This window comes from Ornithorhynchus anatinus, chromosome 11 (genome assembly GCF_004115215.2).
Source record: "Ornithorhynchus anatinus isolate Pmale09 chromosome 11, mOrnAna1.pri.v4, whole genome shotgun sequence".
Classification (NCBI taxonomy): domain Eukaryota; kingdom Metazoa; phylum Chordata; class Mammalia; order Monotremata; family Ornithorhynchidae; genus Ornithorhynchus; species Ornithorhynchus anatinus.
In genome coordinates, this window is record NC_041738.1 from 49,724,337 (window position 1) to 49,744,646 (window position 20,310).

Sequence of the window (20,310 nt, forward strand, 5' to 3'; positions counted from 1 at the left end):
GGCTGGGTTGCAGGACAGGCCCGGCAGGAACTGGCCGAAAGCTCTTCTGTTCCCCCGCCAATATTTGTGGTGTCTCTGGCTTCTCCGCCTGGGGAGGAAGAACGACGATTTAGCGTTCCGTCACGGTTTCGGCGACATCCCCTGTCAAGGCCATGAATGACTGAGTTTCAGGTTTCAGATTTAGAGTCCGTAGAGCACCCTGGGGAAGCAATATGCCCTAGTAGAAAGAACGTAGGCCTGCGAGTCGAAGGACCTGGTTTCTGATCCCGGTTCGGCCTCTTTTTCTGCTGGGCGATCTCGGACAAGTCATTTAACATCTCAGTGCTTCAGCTGCCTCATCAATACAATGGGGATTCAGCAACTAAACTCCCTCCTACTCAGACTCCACGTGGGAGAGGGACTGTGTCCGACCTGATCATCCCGTATCTACCCTAGCTCTTAGGGCAGAGTTTGGCACTTTGTAAGCACTGAATCGATTTCGCAACAAACCTGAGACAGTGCTCCTGCGCTTAGAACAGTAAGAACATAGTAAGGGCTTAACAAATATCGTCATTATTACAAGGTCCCTGTGGCAGAACCGTGGCTGTCTTGACCTTTCAAAATCTGATTTTGCTCATCCGCTGAGCCTTTCAGATCGGAGGCGGCACGATCTGTACATCCCTCCTCCATCCGGTCACGCCAAAATGACACACGACAGTGTTAGTCCTGCGTGACGCTGCAGCCATTATGCCCAGGAGGAGACACTCTTTCCCACTTCATAAACGGGAGGAGAGAAGCAAACAAATCTGGGGGAAAAAGAGACGTCTCTGAATAATTCCTCCTCTCACCTAGTCAGTGGTCCTTCAGCAGCTTCAGTGAAGGACGGCTTCGCAAACAGCCGAATTGAGCGGCGCAGAATACGAGTGAATTTAGAGCTTCAGGTACCCCAGGGCCATCTTCCCGAATGCCACACTGATTTTAGAGATTAACTCTGTTTTTGAACGCTCCCCCGCGCCAGTCGACTGATTTGCGCTTGGCGCCTGATTACCTGGAAACGGTGAGAGGAGAAGCACAGAGATGAAAGAAAAAGAACTGAAATAAATGTCCCATTCTGCCATCCGGCTCCCGCTGTTGGATTCCGGGATCCCGTCGGCCGCATTTTCCGAGCATGTTTGGCAGCGAGTAAAGAAAGCCTTCCCACACCCCCACACCAGCCCAAATCCAGTCCTCCCATCTCTGCCTCCGGTGGTTTAATGGATTTCCATCGACTCTGAGGACCCGTGCTTTTTCTTTTCCTTTTACCGTTCGGAACGAAACCCTTCCTGCATCATAAGGGGGCAGAAATTAAATGCCGGGCCTGCAACTGTGAATCACATATTAAACTGATGTCTCAGCAGGCAGCTGCCAGATACGAAAAGGAAGGGGAAAAAAAATCCAGCCTTCCCAATTAATCCAGAATTCAAGGTCTCCGGATCGCAATATCCACTTGAACGTGACTCAGTGTGCAGTTGAATGTCAAAGCCAAAGAGCCGGCTCACATGATTAAAAACCCGAACTGGGGAGACTCTGAACGGAAGGGAAAACAGGAGGCAAGCGTAGTGAAGGAGAGCCTGATGTTATCACCAGAGATCACAACGCAGCCATCCTGCGACGACAGTGATAACCCAGAATCCACTGGCAGAAACAGCATCGTCCCTGGCAGATCTGCCCCTCCGACAATCCACGTGACGACCAAAGGCAGTTGGACGGATGGACTTCAGCGTGAAGGCCCCTTGCCGGGCAGCCCAGAAGGATGCCAGCGGACCCGTGGGTGGAGATTCCAAGATGAGGTCTTTGGAGATTGGTGGTTCTCCGGTTGACATTGCCAAAACCCAGGTGCGAGCCTTGACTCGTCCCTCTCATTCAACCCTCATATTCAATCCACAGCTAAATCCTCTCTACTCCGCCTGCTCGGTGGTTCCCCGGTTGACACCGCCAAAGGAGGGGAAATCAGGAGCAAACCTGACGGCAGCTCGCCCACAAATGCCCGGACACGTTTCCGCTGGACCAGTCTGATTCCCCCCCCGCCCCCCCGCCCCAAAGCACGCTCCTGAAAAGTCGTTTCTGCTCCTCATTCGCTTTGTGTGCTTTCTTACGAAGGAGTGTGCCTAGTGGAAAGAGCAGGAGTCTGGGTTCTAATCCCAGCTCTTCCACTTGCTTGTTGCGGGACTTTCGGCAAATCGTTTAACTGCTCTGTGCCTCGGTTTCCCCAACTGTAAAATAGGGAGTCAATATCCGTTTTCCCTCCTACTTAGACTGTGAGCCTCAAGTTATCGTCTCTCTAGCCTAGTGCCTGGAACATTGTTTGATTCCTAGTAAGCGCTAGATAAATAATAATAATAATGTTGGTATTTGTTAAGCGCTTACTATGTGCAGAGCACCGTTCTAAGCGCTGGGGTAGATACGGGGTAATCAGGTTGTCCCACGTGAGGCTCACAGCTAATCCCCATTTTACAGATGAGGTAACTGAGGCCCAGAGAAGTGAAGCGACTCGCCCACAGTCACACAGCTGACAAGTGGCAGAGCCGGGATTCGAACCCACGACCTCTGACTCCGAAGCCCGGGCTCTTTCCACCGATGACCCGGCAGGAGTTGCTAAATGCAGGGGAAGAGAGGACAGGAGGCGGCAGGGCCATGCAGGGGCAGAAGGTGGAATGGAAAACAATTTCAAGTGAGAAAGATTCCCTTATTGCCCCCGTGAAGAGGGAGTTTTCAAAGAGGGAGTTTCCCAAGGAAGGCCTGGAGCGCCCACGGAAAGATTAGCAATTTGCCGATAGGGGAGGTGGGGAGATAACTGAAGGCCCCTCCATCCCGCCACGTCGGGGAGGTGGTTGGGGGTGAGGACCTGCCTCGCATCGTCGTCGTCATTATCATCGTCATCAATGGTATTTCCTGAGCACTGACTGTGTGCCGAGCGCCTTCTTATTCACTCATTCGATCGCATTTATTGAGCGCTTACTCTGTGCAGAGCACTGGACTAAGCGCTTGGAATGGACAGATCGGTTACAGAGACGGTCCCCGCCCTCTGACGGGCTCGCGGTCTAATCGGGGGAGACGGGCAGACGAGAACGATGGCGATAAATAGAGTCGAGGGGAAGAACGTCTCGTAAGAACAATGGCAAATGAATAGAATCGGGGGATGTACATCTCATTAAACAAAATAAATAGGGTGATGAGGATATAGAGAGTTGAGCCGTATCTTAGCAGCACGGTGTAGTGGATAGAGCGCGGGCCTGGAAGTCAGAAGGTCGTGGGTTCCAATCCCGGCTCTGCCACTCGTCTGGCCTTGGGCAAGTCACTTTACTTCTCTGTGCCTCAGTTACCTTATCTGTAAAATGGGGAGTGGGACCGGGAGCCCCACGTGGGACAGGGACCGTGTCCAACCCGATTTGCTTTTATCCGGCCCGGCGCCTAGTACAGTGCCTGGAACATAGAGCAAATACTGTAATTATTATTATCATTACTAGGCACTTGGGAGAGGAGGGTACAACAGGGTTGGTAGACGTAGTTGGTAGACGTAGTTCCTTGCCTAGGGTGATCTTACATGGCAGGGGATAAAGGTGAACTCAGTGCTCCAGGCCTTCCCGTAAATCCGCGTTACTTCCCGAAAGAGTCAATTCAGGACGAGGAGGTTCGTGACGAGGCTTTAGAGATGGAGCGGATCAAGACACTGAGAATCCCGGTAAGAAAAAATCTATTAACACACAGAAAAACATCAAGCACAACGGATCTTGCTTCTGTTGGGCCCTCGACCCCAAAACAACGAGATCTCCGATCCAATTCCCGAGGACGTCGAGAATTTCCGACCGCGGGATGACGGGTCCCGTTCGGCGATCAGGTCCTTAACGGGCGGGATCGGCGTGGGTGTCCCTCGGCCACGGGGTTCCTCGGGCCAGGGATGCCCCTGCCTCTCGTTCATTCATTCAGTCGTATTTATTGAGCGCTTACTGTGTGCAGAGCACTGTACTAAGCCCTTGGAAAGTACAATTCGGCAAGAAATAGAGACAATCCCCACCCAACAACAGGCTCACAGTCCCTTCGGAGGACAGGGAGCAGTGGCGTATGGGCTGAGCCCAGGGCGGGCATCCCCTGTCTGATAGGTGCCCTTCTGCCCCGCTGTCTCTATTTTCCTTTCAGATAACAGCGCAGAGCAGCATTTCCCCAGCCTTTTCCCAGCTCGGCCACTCGCCTGCCGTGTGACCTTGAGCAGGTCACTTAACTTCTCTGCGCCTTAGTTACGTCATCTGCAAAATGGGGATTAAAACTGTGAGCCCCCAGCGGGACAACCCGATTAATAACAACGGCGGTGTTTGTTAAGCGCTTACCATGTGCCGAGCCCTGTTCTAAGCGCCGGGCTAGATACGGGGTAATCAGGTCGTCCCACGTGAGGCTCACGGTCTTCATCCCCATTTGACAGATGAGGGAGCCGAGGCACCGAGAAGTGAAGTGACTTGCCCAAAGTCACACAACTGACAAGTGGCGGAGCCGGGATTAGAACCCACGATCTCCGACTCCAAAACCCGTGCCCTTTCCACTGAGCCACGCTGCTTCTCGGATTATCTGTATCCACCCCAGTGCTCGGCACACAGTAAGCGCTTAACAAATTTCCATAATTATTATTATATTTGTTGACGGTTACTTCGAGCTTCTTTGGCCCAATTATCCTAATCTATCATCTACAGTTCCCTGGTGTCCCGTTCTTAGAAGGCGTCTCGTCCGGGGCCCCTGCGGGTGTGTCTCGGCAAGGATTGGGTCTGGCTGGTTGGGTGAGAGGAAGCGATATGCCCAAGGACGTTAAAAGTTTAACAAGTCATTAACGCAAAGTCAGAAGGTCATGGGTTCTAATCCCGGCTCCGCCACTTGCCGGCTGTGTGACTTTGGACAAGTCACTTCACTTCTCTGAAGTGAAGCAGCGTGGCCCAGTGGCAAGAGCCCGGGCTTGGGAGTCAGAGGTCGTGGGTTCTAATCCTGGCTCCGCCACTTGTCTGCTGTGTGACCTTGGGCAAGTCACTTAACTTCTCTGTGCCTCAGTTACCTCATCTGGAAAATGGGGATTAAAAAATGTGAGCCCCGCGAGGTACTATCTGATGACCCTGTATCTACCCCAGCGCTTAGAACAGTGCTCTGCACATAGTAAGCGCTTAATAAATACCATAATTATTATTATTCTCTGTGCCTCAGCTCCCTCATCTGTCAAATGGGGATGAAAACTGTGAGCCCCACGTGGGACAACCTGATCCCCCTGTATCCCCCCAGCGCTTAGAACAGTGCTCTGCACATAGTAAGCGCTTAACAAATACCACCGTCATTATTATTATTATTATTATTCTCCATGTCTCAGTTACTTCATCCTTAAAATGGGGATTGAGACCGCGAGCCCGACGTGGGAGAGGGACCGCGTCCGTCCCGATTTGCTTACGTCTACCCCATCGCTGAGAACAATGCCCGGCACTTAGTCAGAACTTAACAAATCCCATAATTATTATTATTATTATTACTCTTCAACCCCGTGGGCAAGAAAGAGCCCTGCAGCTTGGGATTTCAGCAGGAAGCATCTCGTTGAGCAGAGTGGAAATGCTCCCGGTGGTGAAAGGGAATAGAGATTCCGTGGGTACGGAAGAAAGAGCCTTGGCTTGGGAGTCAGAGGTGATGGGTTCTAATCCCGCCCCGCCGCGCCTGTCAGCTGTGTGATTTGGGGGCAAGTCGCTTCACTTCTCGGTGCCTCAGTGACCTCACCTGTAAAATGGGGATGAAGCCGGTGAGCCCCACGTGGGACGATCTGATTACCCTGGATCTACCCCAGCGCTTAGAACAGTGCTCGGCACATAGGAAGCGCTTAAAAAGGACCGACGTTATTATAAGAGAGCAGATTAATGAGATGTGCGTCCCCTCGATTCTATTTATTGCTATTGTTTTCGTCTGTCTCCCGCGATTAGACTGTAAGCCCGTCAGTGGGCAGGGACTGTATCTGGTGCCGATTTGTCCATTCCAAGCGCTTAGTACAGTGCTCCGCACATAGTAAGCGCTCAACAAATACTACTGAATGAATAAAGGGCAACTCCGAGGAGTTGCTGGACGGCGATTCTCCGAAGGGGAGGTCACTGTTTCTTCCGGCCTCCTCAAGCCCCTGCAAGTTCCCCTCTCCACAACAGGCATTGGCTTGTCCCTGGTCCCCAGGGCAATCCAGAGGTCAGGAACCGTGGAGAATGCTAGATTGTAAATTTTGGATCTCTAAATCTATTATTCTATCCCAAGTGCTTAGAAGAGTGCTCCGCACATAGTAGGCGTGGCTCAGTGGAAAGAGCCTGGGCTTCGGAGTCAGAGGTCATGGCTTCGACTCCCGGCTCTGCCACTTGTCAGCTGTGTGACTGCGGGCGAGTCACTTCGCTTCTCTGTGCCTCAGTGACCTCGTCTGGAAAATGGGGATTAACTGCGAGCCTCGCGTGGGACGACCCGATGACCCTGTATCTATCCCGGCGCTCAGAACAGTGCTCGGCACATAGTGAGCGCTTAACAAATACCAACGTTATTACTTGTCTCCCCCGAGTAGACCGTGAGCCCGTCAAAGGGCAGGGACTATCTCTATCTGTTGCCGACCTGTACATTCCAAGTGCTTAGCGCAGTGCTCTGCACATAGTAAGCGCTCGATTAATACTATTAAATGAATACATACCACTGATCGGTCGGCTGATTGACTGAATGATTGGGGAATTGCTAACTCAGACTCTTTGACGCTGTTGGGATGTTGGGGAGGTTATGGCAGTGTGAAGTCAGAAACGGTGCCTGGACGGAGAGAGGACCGGGGCATGTCCCCCTCCCTCACCACACACACATACTCACCCAGATTATATGTTTATATTCCTTTCTTGGCGCCTGCCTTTTGATTCTTGCTTTCTAAATGCTCCTATTTGACGTGCCCCGCCTTTGGTCTATCAATCTTTTCCAGTCGTCTGTCCTCCCAGGGACTCTTTGGAACATTTGGGCGACAGGGACTGGTTCTGAAATCACTGAACTGATTTTATACTCACCCCGCACTGGGTACAGTGCTCGGCCAAAGCACCAGTGCTCAATAAGTAGGGCCAACACACAATAGTTGTTCACCAAATTCCACAACACCAGGACTCGGCACGCTCTTTGAAAGTCGAATGCGGCGGGTTCCGATCAAATTAAAGTAACTATTTTCACCCAGCGGGGGGAAGTATTACCTGAGCAGGATGGGCAGAACAAAATACCAACTAGGTTCAAGAAGGGATTGAATAAATTATCCCGGCTCTGCCACTTGTCAGCCGGGTGACTGTGGGCACGTCGCTTCACTTCTCTGTGCCTCAGTTCCCTCATCTGTAAAATGCGAGATGTATTACATTCGTATAAATTGTATAAATGTATTACATTGTATAAATGTAACTGTGAGCCTCACGTGGGACGACCTGATGACCCTGTATCTCCCCCGGCGCTTAGAACAGTGCTCTGCACATAGTAAGCGCTTAACAAATACCGACGTTATTATTATTAAATTATGAAAAGTCCAGAATGGATTATGAGAGGAAGATAGAGACATTAGAAGTTGCAATCAGTCGATCAATAGTATATATTGGGCCCTTATTTTGAACAGAGCACACTGTATTAAATGGTAGGGAAAATACAATGGAGTGAGTAAATTCATTCATTCATTCAATAGCATTTAGTGAGCGCTTACTATGTGCAGACCACTGTACTAAGCACTTGGAATGGACAAATCGGTAACAGATAGAGACAGTCCCCGCCCTCTGACGGGCTCACGGTCTAATCGGGGGAGACGGACAGACGAGAACGATGGCGATAAATAGAATCGAGGGGATGAACATCTCATTAAAACAATAGCAAATAAACAGAATCAAGAGTAAATAAGACGCCCGCCCTCAAGAAGCTTGCAGAAATATCTGTGGGCGATCGGTCCTAGAGGATCATCAGAGGGAAAATTTAGGGGTGTGAGAGAGCCTTAGCCCTGAGGATGGCTCTCGAGGATGGTAGCCATCCAACTAGCCTTTCAAACTTCCTTTAGAGCCAAAATGGACGAGAGAACACTGGCCTGGAGAGTCCATGGGTCTGACGGATCATCTCATCGCTTCCGCTCTCTCGCTCCCACGGCGATTGTCCCTCACTGCGTTGCCTCGAGCAATTTTCACGAAAAGGTCTCTCCAGAGCAGATGGTTATTAGCCTCTATTTTGAGGGCCGGCAACCCTAGCTCCCCAGAGAGGAGGGAGCGCAGCGTGGCTCGGTGGAAAGAGCCCGGGCTTGGGAGTCAGAGGTCATGGGTTTGAATCCCACCTCTGCCACTTGTCAGCTGGGTGACTGTGGGCAAGTCACTTCACTTCTCTATGCCTCAGTGACCTCATCTGTAAAATGGACTGTAAGCCCGTCGAAGGGCAGGGACTGTCTCTATCTGTTGCCGATCTGTCCATTCCAAGCGCTTAGTACAGTGCTCTGCACATAGTAAGCGCTCAATAAATGCTAATGAATGAATGAACTGTGAGCCTCACGTGGGATAACCTGATGACCTGTATCTCCCCCAACGCTTAGAACAGTGCTCTGCACATAGTAAGCGCTTAACAAATACCAACATGATACACTATGAGCAGGTTGAACACCAGCCCTGTTCCTCATGAGGCTGACAGGCTAAGAGGAAAGGAGAACAGGTATTTCTGCACCTAGTAAGTGCTTTACAAATACCGACATGATTATTTTTACTATTATTATTGTATTCGTAAGATGTAATCTGTGAACTCTAAATGACCCAAGGCCCTGGGGATGAAGAAGCTGAAGGGGAAGTGCCCAAGGGCAGTGAGAAGGAGACAGACTTCAGACAGCTTGTAGTGGGCGGGGATCACGTCTATCAACTCCGGTGATGTGCTCTCCTAAGTGCTTGGGATAGTGTTCTGCACATAGTAAGCACTCAATAAATACCACTGATGGATTGATATTGACCCCCATCTCCCTGTAGCGGGGTAGATGGTCCTCTTTTCAGTTAATCACTCAATCTTTAAAGCAGCCCTGGGGCTGCCATTTGACCAGAACCCACCTAAGCCACGCAGAGACGCCGGAATCAGTCCCCTAGACCACTGAGCAGCACTGCCTTCCCATCTTCTGCCCCGGAGCCGATCCACCGGGCTCCGCGTTTCAGGTGGAAAAAAGAGGAATGCCACTTTTTGCCCCTCCGACACCGTTCTCCAGCGGAAGATTTTGCACAGTTAAGATACTGCTTGAGCCAGGACCCCCTTTCCACGTACCATGTCAGTCTGTGATTGTGCTATTGTGTTTTATGCCATTACTAACTTTTTACCACTCTGAACAGACATAGTATGTGACAGTAAAAGTGATTAAATAACTAAATGGACATTGTACTAAATGAGTTATTTCTTCCCTGTCATTACGTCTAAATCATCACAGATGATTCAGACTGAGGCCTTTTAGTTTCATAAGTAGCGGGGATCATTTTTCAGCTCATCATGCCATTATCCATAATGAGAAAATGCTCCTAAATGGGAAGATTACTCTTCCAAAAGATCCCCAGCGAACAATTCTGTAGACATTAGAAAAATTTATTAACTGTTTTCTCGCAGCACGGAAAGGGTTCTTAAAGATTAATGTAAAGCCGAGTCTCACTCTCCTGGAGTCAAAGATATTCTTCGGTTGAAGCTCAGACACGTGGTCGGACTGTCCCGACGTGGTCGGACTGTCCCGAAGTTACGCATTTCCTTGCCTGCCGTCTCTCGCGGTCTGGTCACCTCTCTGGATTCACACCGGCTATTTGGTTTTCTGCTAGCTCTTTCCCTGGCCGGGACTGAACGCTCAATTTTCTGTAACCGCCCTGTGGGAAGGGAACACGTCTACCATCTCCGTATATCGTACTGAGTTCTTAGTAGAGTCCTCTAGACTGTAAGGACATTGTGGGTAGGGAATCTGTCAGCCCACTCTGTTCTACCGTACTCCCCGAAGCGGTTAGCACAGTGGTCACACACCGTAAGCGCTCAATAAATATTTTTATTGATCGATTGCTCTGCCCAGAGTAAGTGCTCGATAAATATGATCGATTAGTTGATTTAGAAATGATCAGAATCAAGCCTCTCTCTGCGGCGGTTCCTGCCACTGCGTTCCGCAGCTCAGGCTACGAGCCTGGGCCGGGGGAGGCGACGGTTCTGGAAAAACCGGGGGAGGGGTCTCTGTCCCCGGGGCGGATCGGACGGACCTCGATGGCGAGTGATGTGCCCAGGAGGGGCCCCAAAGGTCATGAGCCCCCCAGAAGCCCAGCCCCCGTGATTTACAGAAGCGCCAGATGGGATCAATCTGGGGAAATGTTTGGGGGGGGGGGGGGCACAAGCAGAGGTTAGGTCAGACACAGACCAAAGGGAACCCTACAGCGAACACTACAGGGAGTCCAGCGAAGAATCGGCTCGAGTATCACAGACACTCGAGGTTTGGGAGGAAAAAGTGGGGCATTCCCATCAGTTATCAACAGACGGACTGGTTCTCACTCATCTATCCACTGTCCGCCCTGATTTAACACCGGACACGTTTATACCCACTGGTTTTATCTCCAGGGTCAAGCTTCCTTAGGCCAGACCTCTTCCTGCCAAGTTCCAAAGCTCGGAAATCAGCAGTTACCCAGACCTGGGAGGGAAAAGCAAAGGCTCGGTAGTAATCGGAAGGGTCAGGGACCCCAGAGGAATGCACTGGGCTCAGGCCAATTCGGCTCCAATCGGGCAAAGCAGCAAAATGGCAGCCGTATGAGGTCATCATCAAAGCGTCTGCGTGTTACGATATATGTCTCTCAGGACCCAGCTTTGTTTTGGTTACCCCGCGTGGGAATCAAAGTGCAAGGTCCTAAGTGAGCAGGGAGCGGGAACACTTTCTTCCCAAGCTGTATGGACTGAAACAACCTTTCCCAGAAGAGTTCGGGTTGGAAAATGAAATGAAAACCAAAGAGAAAGAAGGGTGTCGTCACGTCAAAGAGCTCAAAACGAAAAACAGTAAGGCCAATCATTGTCACAGCCATTCAGCGTGCTTACGAAATATTTTAAAGCATTGCAAACTTCATTAGGGTACCCAAAATAATATTACGGTCCTCAAGATAATATTTACTTTCCACTCAGCTTATACGTGAAAAAAAAAGAATTCTTCCTTCAACACTATCAAAGGACTATCTGAGTATTACAGTATATTTACTGAGGAATATGCACGCTGGTGAATTTTGATATTTTACTGTGCCTATGAAAAAAATTACTGAAAGAATCATAGCAAAAAGCAAAGCCCTAGGGAAGCTATTAACTTAGCATTTTCAGTTTATACGGGAATGTGGATTACATTTACTAAAGACACTGTTATAATAACGTTTAGTAGAAAATGCAACGCAGCAGAGTGTGTGGGTTACCTCAGCTGGATTTCCCTTGCTTTTATTGCCCTACAAACTGCATCACCATCATCAGCGTGTTGATCCAAAATATTCATTCAGTAGGATTTATTGAGCGCTTACTATGTGCAGAGCACTGTACTAAGCGCTTGGAACGGACAATTGGGCAACGGATAGAGACCGTCCCTGCCCAATGACGGGCTCACGGTCTAATCGGGGGCGACAGGCGGCGGAGCAAAACAGAACGAAACAGAAACAAGACGACGTTTTGGGCCACGGTGTAAGCTCCTTGCGGGCAGGGATCCTGTTATGTGTATTTTCTTACGGTATTTATTATGCGCTTACCAGTGCCGGGCACTGTTCTAAGCGCTACGGTAGATACAAGCTCCATCGGATTGGACTCAGTCCCTTTCCCCCCGTGGGGCTCACTGTCTTCATCCCCATTTGACCGATGAGGTGACTGAGACACAGAGAAGTGAAGTGACCGGCCCAAGGTCACGTCTGTGCCTCGGTGGTTCTTTCCCAAGAGCTCGGCATAATCAATAAATCAATCGGTCCAATTTTTGGAGCACTTACGGAACGCAGAGCACTGCGCTAGGCACTTGGGAAAGCGTAGCACAGTAGAGTCGGTAAACCCCGATTCCTATCCTCAGGGAGCTGACGGTCTAAAAGGTGAGATGCCTTATCTTTCATGTGTCATTTATTCATTTAGTGTCATTTATTGAGTACCTACCGTGTGCAGAGCTCTGTACTATCAGAATGGTTATCTATTAGGCGCTTGTCTCATCAAGTCACAATCCCAGTCCCACATAATAATAATGTTGGTATTTGTTAAGCGCTTACTATGTGCCGAGCGCTGTTCTAAGCGCTGGGGTAGACCCAGGGGAATCAGGTTGTCCCACGTGGGGCTCCCAGTCTTAATCCCCATTTTACAGATGGGGTAACTGAGGCCCAGAGAAGTGAAGTGACTCGCCCACAGTCACACAGCTGACAAGTGGCAGAGCCGGGATTCGAACCCATGACCTCTGACTCCAGAGCCCGGGCTCTTTCCACTGAGCCACGCTGCTTCTCTATGGGACGTGGGGCTCACAGTCCAAGTAGGAGGGAGAAGAGGCTAAGTACGAGGAAGTAAAAGTCGAGATTCATTCATTCGATAATACTTATTGAGCGCTTACTATGTGCAGAGCACTGTACTAAGCGCTTGGAATGTACAAATCGGCAGGAGGGCTACCGTCTAATGGGGGAGTCAGGCAACGTGATAGACATAAATGGAGGAAGAGGATTGGAAATAATAGTAATAATAATATTGGTATTTGTTAAGAGCTTACTATGTGCCAAGCACTGTTCTAAGCGCTGAGGGAGACCCAGGGTAATCAGGTTGTGTCACGTGAGGCTCGCAGTTAATCCCCATTTTACAGATGAGGTAAATCAGGCACTAAGAAGTGAAGTGACTTGCCCAGAGTCGCACAGCTGACAAGTGGCAGAGCCGGGATTCGAACGCATGAACTCTGACTCCCAAGCCCAGGCTCTTTCCACTGAGCCACGCTGTGGGAAGCAGCAGGCAGCAGTAGGAAGCAGCGTGGCGTAATAATAATAATAATTATGGTATTTGTTAAACGCTTACTATGTGCAGAGCACTGTTCTAAGCGCTGGGGTAGATCCAGGGTCATCAGGTTGTCCCACGTGGGGCTCATATTTTTTAATCCCCATTTTTCCAGATGAGGTAACTGAGACACAGAGAAGTGAAGTGACCTGCCCAAAGTCACACAGCTGACAAGTGGCGGAGCCGGGATTAGAACCCATGCCCTCTGACTCCCAAGCTCGGGCTCTATCCACTAATCCACGCTGCTTGGGAGTCAGAGGTCATGGGTTCGAAGCCCAGCTGGGCCACTTGCCTGCTGCGTGCCCTTGGGCAAGTCATTTCACTTCTCTGTGCCTCAGTTACCTCATCTGTAAAATGGGGATCCAGACTGTGAGCCCCAGCGCTTAGAACAGCGCCCAGCGCTTAGAACAGTGCTTGGCACACAGTAAGCAGTTAACAAAGACCATCATCATCATCACACGGGACCGGGACTGTGTCCAATCCTATTTGCTTGTAACAATAATAATAATAATGTCGGTATTTGTTAAGCGTTTACTATGTGCCGAGCACCGTTCTAAGCGCTGGGGGAGATCCAGGGTCATCAGGTTGTCCCACGTGGGGCTCACGGTCTTCATCCCCATTTTACAGATGAGGGAACTGCGGCACAGAGAAGTGAAGTGACTTGCCCACAGTCACACGGCGGACAGGTGGCATTCATCCAAGTGCTTAGTACAGTACTAGGCACATAGCTCTTAACAAACACCATAATTATTATTATTATTATTATTATTATCAGAAAAAAGATGAGGGGCAGGAGCAGGAGGAGGGGGAGAGCGGTGCGGCCTAGCGGATAAAGCAGGATGAGCCCAAGAGCCGATTCTATTTAGTTGCCCTTGTTTCTACGAGACGTTCTTCCCCTCGACCCTATTTATCGCCATCGTTCTCGTCTGCCCGTCTCCCCCGATTAGACCGTGAGCCCGTCGGACGGCGGGGACCGTCTCTATCCGTTGCCCACTTGTTCATTCCAAGCGCTTAGTACAGTGCTCCGCACATAGTAAGCGCTCAATAAATACTATGGAATGAATGAATGAATGATTTTAATCCAGACTCCGCCACTTTATGACTTCAGGCAAGTTGCTTAACTTCTCTGTGGCTCGGTCACCTCGAATGCCAACCGGAGAATCGATACCTGTTCTCCCTCCTACTGAGCCCCATGTGGGACTGTGTCCGACCTGATTAATTTGCATCTACCCCAGCGCTTAGAACAGTGCTTGACACCCAGTAAGCACTGAACAGATATCATTCAAAAAAGAGGGGCCCTCGGCCTTTCATCCGGGAAGTGTTGGTGGGGGCTGCGTTTGCTCCCAGATGGACTTCGATTTTTTAATGTGAGAGCCCCACGCGGGACAACCTGACTCCCCTGTGTCTACCCCAGCGCTAAGAACAGTGCTCTTGGGGAAGCAGCGTGGCTCAGTGGAAAGAGCCTGGGCTTCGGAGTCAGGGGTCAGGGGTTCGACTCCCGGCTCTGCCACTTGTCGGCTGTGTGACTGTGGGCGAGTCACTTCACTTCTCCGGGCCTGTTACCTCATCTGTAAAATGGGGATTAAGACTGGGAGCCCCACGTGGGACAACCTGATTCCCTCGTGTCCACCCCAGCGCTTAGAACAGTGCTCTGCACATAGTAAGTGCTTAACAAGTACCAACATTATCATTATTATTATTATTCTTCTAAGTGCTGGGGTAGATACAGGGTCATCAGGTTGTCCACCGTGAGGCTCACAGTCTTAATCCTCATTTTCCAGATGAGGGAACTGGGGCCCAGAGAAGTGAAGTGACTCGACCACAGTCACACAGCTGACAAGTGGCAGAGTCGGGATTCGAACCCATGACCTCTGACTCGCAAGCCCGGGCTCTTTCCCCTGAGCCACGCTGCTTCTCGGCCACGCCGCGCCTGGTGGGCAGGAAATGTGTCTACCGACTGGCTCGTATCGTACTTTCCCAGGTGCTTAGTGCAGGGCTTTTCACACAAGAGAAGCAGCCAGGGCTCCGTGGAAAGAGCCCGGGCTTGGGAGTCAGAGGTCGTGGGTTCTAACCCTGCCTCTGCCGTGTGTCAGCTGGGCGACTGTGGGCAAGTCACTTCTCTGGGCCTCAGTTACCTCATCTGTAAAATGGGGATGAAGACTGTGAGCCCCATGTGGGACACCCTGATTACCTTGTATGTACCCCAGCGCTTAGAACAGTGCTTGGCACGTAGTGAGCGCTTAACAAATACCATTATTATTATTATTATTATTATTATTAGTTAAATGCTCAAAAAATACTATGGATTGACTTCCTTCACCATTCCCGAGCTTGGTTCTCCTCTTCCCGGCCGGGAGCACCCCAGCCATGAGTCCTTCCAGAACAATGGCTGAGACCCTTCCTCACAAGCCAGCTTTTTGGATTCTCCCTTTGGGAAATGACTATCTCGAGACTTTAATAATAATAATAATAATAACAATGTTGGTATTTGTTAAGCGCTTACTAGGTGCAGAGCACTGTTCTAAGCGCTGGGGGAGATCCAGGGTCATCAGGTTGTCCCTCGTGAGGCTCCCAGTCTTCCTCCCCATATTCCAGATGAGGTCACTGAGGCCCAGAGAAGTGAAGTGACTTGCCCACGGTCACCCAGCTGCCAAGGGGCAGAGCCGGGCTTCGAACCCGTGACCTCTGACTCCCCGGCCAGGGCTCTTTCCACTGAGCCGCGCTGCTTCTCTAAAAGCTGCACTCCCCCAGCCCGCTTTCCGTGTCAGATATAATCCCACGATTAAACAGCAAATGCTTGGAGAAGGAAAAAAAAGAAAACATTTAAAAGGTGACCTCAAAATGAATCTAATTTCGGGTCTTTAAAATTTAGAAGAGAAAGTCCCAATAATGACTTTTTCATCTCGCCGATCCGCTCCCACCGAGGGATGTGAAATACTGTCGCTGTCACTCTTCCGGTGGGAATAAGGGCTGCAGAAATGTTTATATATTATCAAAATTGGGTTTCAAAATGAGCTGCGGTATCTATGAAAGGGAGGATAATACCATTTCGGGGAAACTAATTGGAAACTTGTTTTGGACTGAAGTAGTTATTATTTCCATCGTGACAAGATGAAGGTGGGGAAGATTCACCTTTATCCTCCGCCGCCTAGTGTCTTCCATTCCTTTTTCAGACTGAAATTAAACCCGGCCCCAATCCAACGAGGCGTCCCGTATCGGTTAAAGATTATTCTTCCGGAAAAGAACTTTTGTTCAAGGATTTCATGATGGCGTTAGAAATGTATTTATTACAAAAATGCCGTCGTCGCCTTCGTGACCGGCCGCACGTATCTTTCCGGCGGGGGTTTTCTTCCGTCGTCACTGAGCTCGGGGGCCGCGTCTTACCCGCCTCTCCCTCTAGACTGTAAGCACGTTGTGGGCAGGGGATATGTCTTTTGGGCTGTAATCATAATGATGTTGGTATCTGTTACGCGCTCACTATGTGCAGAGCACTGTTTTAAGCGCTGGGGGAGATACGGGGTGACCGGGTTGTCCCACGGGAGGCTCACAGTCTTCATCCCCATTTTCCAGATGAGGTCACTGAGGCCCAGAGAAGTGAAGTGACTGGCCCACAGTCACCCAGCTGCCAAGCGGCAGAGCCGGGATTCGAACCCATGACCTCGGACTCCCAAGCCCGGGCTCTTTCCACTGAGCCACGCTGCTTCTCTCCAAGCGCTTAGTACGGTGACCTGCACGTAGTAAGTGCTCGGTAAATAAGACTGACGGATCGACTCATAGGGAGGTAGCGCTAACGGTCGGAAACGAAGTGGAGGGAGAGGGCCAAGGGAAGGCTCTGGGCTTCCAGAGGTGCAAAGAGCGTGAAAGCAGCTTGGCCTAGTGGAAAGCGCGAGGCCCGTGAGTCAGAAGGACCTGGGATCTAATCCCGGCTCTGCCGCTGGTCTGTCGTGTCACCTTGGGCAAATCGCTTCACTTCTCTGGGCCTCAGTTCCCTGCTCTGAAAAATGGGGATGAAGACTTTGAGCCCCTGGTGAGACATGGACTATATCCAGCCTGATTTCATTCATTCATTCAATAGTATTTATTGAGCGCTTACTAAGTGCAGAGCACTGTACTAAGCGCTTGGAATGGACAAATCGGTAACAGATAGAGACGGTCCCCGCCCTTTGACGGGCTTACGGTCTAATCGGGAGAGACGGACAGACAAGAACAGTGGCAGTAAATAGAATCAAGGGGATGAACATCTCATTAAAACAATATCAAATAAATAGAATCAAGGCAATGTACATTTCATTAACAAAATAATGTATTTTTACATAATTTTTACACAATTACATAAATAATAATTAGCCTGCATCTAACCCAGCACCTAGTACGGCGCCCGGCACAACGTAAGTGCTTAATAAATAATAATAATGTTGGTATTTGTCACTTCACAGAGAAGTGAAGTGACTTGCCCACAGTCACACAGCGGACAAGTGGCAGAGCCTGGAATCGAATCCATGACCTCTGACTCCGAAGCCCGGGCTCTTTCCACTGAGCCACGCTGCTTCCCCATGAATACCATGAAAAATAACTAAAACTAAATAAACCGAGCTATATATGATGTCATTATGAACCCCCTGAGCCTAAACAACATCATATAGTGAGGTTAGATAAGCAGCGAGGCTCAGTGGAAAGAGCCCGGGATTGGGAGTCAGAGGTCATGGGTTCAAAGCTGTGTGACTGTGGGCAAGTCACTTCACTTCTCGGTGCCACAGTTACCTCATCTGGAAAATGGGGATGAAGACTGTGAGCCTCACCTGGGACAACCCGATTACCCTGTATCTACTCCAGCGCTTAGAACAGTGCTCGGCACATAGTAAGCGCTTAACAAATACCAACGTTATTATTTTTCTTGTTATTATTATGTTATACAGTTCCCATCCCATGTGGAGCTCGCAGTCTAAGTAGGAAGGACGAGGATTTAATTCCCTTTTTGCCAGTGAGGAAAATATTCAATAGCATTTATTGAGCGCTTACTATGTGCAGAGCACTGTACTAAGCGCTTGGAATGGACAAATCGGTAACAGAGACAGTCCCTGCCCTTTGACGGGCTTACAGTCTAATCGGGGAGACGGACAGACAAGAACAATAGCAGTAAATAGAATCGAGGGGAAGAACATCTCATTAAAACAATAGCAGATAAATAGAATAGAAGGTGAAGTACATCTCATTAACAAAATAAATAGGGCGATAAAGATATATACAGTTGAGCGGACCAGTACAGCGCTGAGGGGGTGGGACGGGAGAGGGGGAGGAGCAGAGGGAAAGGGGGGAGAAGAGGATTTAGCTGCGGAGAGGTGAAGGGGGGGTAGAGGGAGCAGAGGGAAAAGGGGAGCTCAATCTGGGAAGGCCTCTTGGAGGAGGTGAGCTTCAAGTAGGGTTTTGAAGAGAGGACGAGAAGTAGTTTGGCGGAGGTGAGGAGGGAAGGCGTTCCAGGACCGCGGGAGGACGTGGCCCGGGGGTCGACGGCGGGATAAAATAGGGCACAGAGAAGTTAAGGGACTTGTCCAAGGTCAACCGGCAGACGAGGGGCAGAGCTGGGATTAATATCCAGGCCCTCTGACTCCCCAGGTCTGTGCTCTTTCTACTAAGTCACGCTGTTTCCCTTAAACTTTTCGGTGACTCGATTTCGTCATCTGTACAATGAGGATTCAGGATCTTTCCTTTCTCCTACTTGGACTGTGAGACCCAAGTGGGACATGGACTAGGTCTGATTTGTCTTCTTCGCACATAGTGAGTGCTTAAGAATTACAAATTATTATTAATTCCAGAAGAGGAAGGGCACGTCCGGGCCTTCGGTTCCCGCTGCTGCTGGTTCTCGCGAGACAATCCACCGGACCGAGCAGTGAATATTCCGAGCTCCGTTACCGAGTTCCAGCGTCTGAGTAGGTCAAATTGTGCCGAAACCGTAAACCATATGGTTTGTCTTTTTTCTCCTGAGAACTTTGGTTTTCCTTCCCGGGGACGTGAGTTGTGTAAACCGAATCTCATTTTGTGTTATCCTCTCATTTACACACCAGTGAAATCTTTCCTGATGCTAGCTGGGTATTTTTACATATTTCAAACAAATGTGTCAGAGTGTTTCATTTCAATGTAATTACAGTCTCTCGGCAATATGCTTTTATGAAACACCACCGTAAATTAAGGAAACTGTACCATGTAAGTGCTCTCCCCTTGGCAAAAAAAAAAAAGGGTTAGCCATATGAAGAAAACATTACAGTGCAACCAGTAACAGACGCAGTATGAGCTAGTGGAAAGAGTAAGGGCTTGAGAGTCAGAGGACCTGTATGATAATGTTGGTTTTTGTTAAGCGCTTTACTATGTGCAGAGCACTGTTCTAAGTGCTGGGGTAGATACAGGGTCATCAGGTTGTCCTGCATGAGGCTCACAGTCTTCATCCCCATTTTACAGATGAGGGAACTGAGGCCCAGAGAAGCGAAGTGACTTGCCCACAGTCACACAGCTGCCGGGTGGTGGAGCGAGATTCGAACCCCTGACCTCTGATTCCCAAGCCCTGGCTCTTTCCACTGAGCCGTGCTGCTTCTCTACCCTGCTGCCGCTTGTCTGCTGTGTGACCTTGGGCAAGTCATTTATATTCTTTGTGCCTCAGCTGTCTCATCTGTAATGTGGGGGATGAAGAATGTGAGCCCCATGTGGGACATGGACTGTGTCCAATCTCATTCCAAGCGCTTAGTACAGTGCTCTGCACATAGTAAGCGCTCAATAAATACTATTGAATGAATGAATGATCTCTCATTTACCCCAGACCTTACTACAGTGGCTGGCGCACAGTAAGTGCTTAACAAATACCTTTTTTAAAAAAAAAAAAAAGGCAAGAGGAAATCCCAGATGCCTTGCATGAACTTCTCTTTAACAGAAAAATATAAGACTTTATTTGATCCCTTCGTCTGTTTCCTTCAGCGGGCCAGACACCAAACACAGAATTGGGGTCAGTGGAGGGAAAATAGTCCTTGCTGAAATGGAGGATATAAAATGGCAACGCGGGAAATGCTAACAGGAAGCATATCTGGAATAAAAGTGGAGGAGAAGGAGTGAAGGAGGAGGAGGAGGACAAAGGGGAGGAGGAGTAAGAGGAGGAGGAGGAGGAGAACAAAGGGGAGGACGAGTAAGGGAAGGAGGAGGAGGAGGAGGAGGGCTAAGGGAAGGAAGAAAAGGAGGAAGAGAAGGAGGGGGAGGAGGAAAGAAAGAAGAGAAGGAAGGGGAGGAGGAAAAACAAGAGAAGGAGGAGGAGGAGAGCTA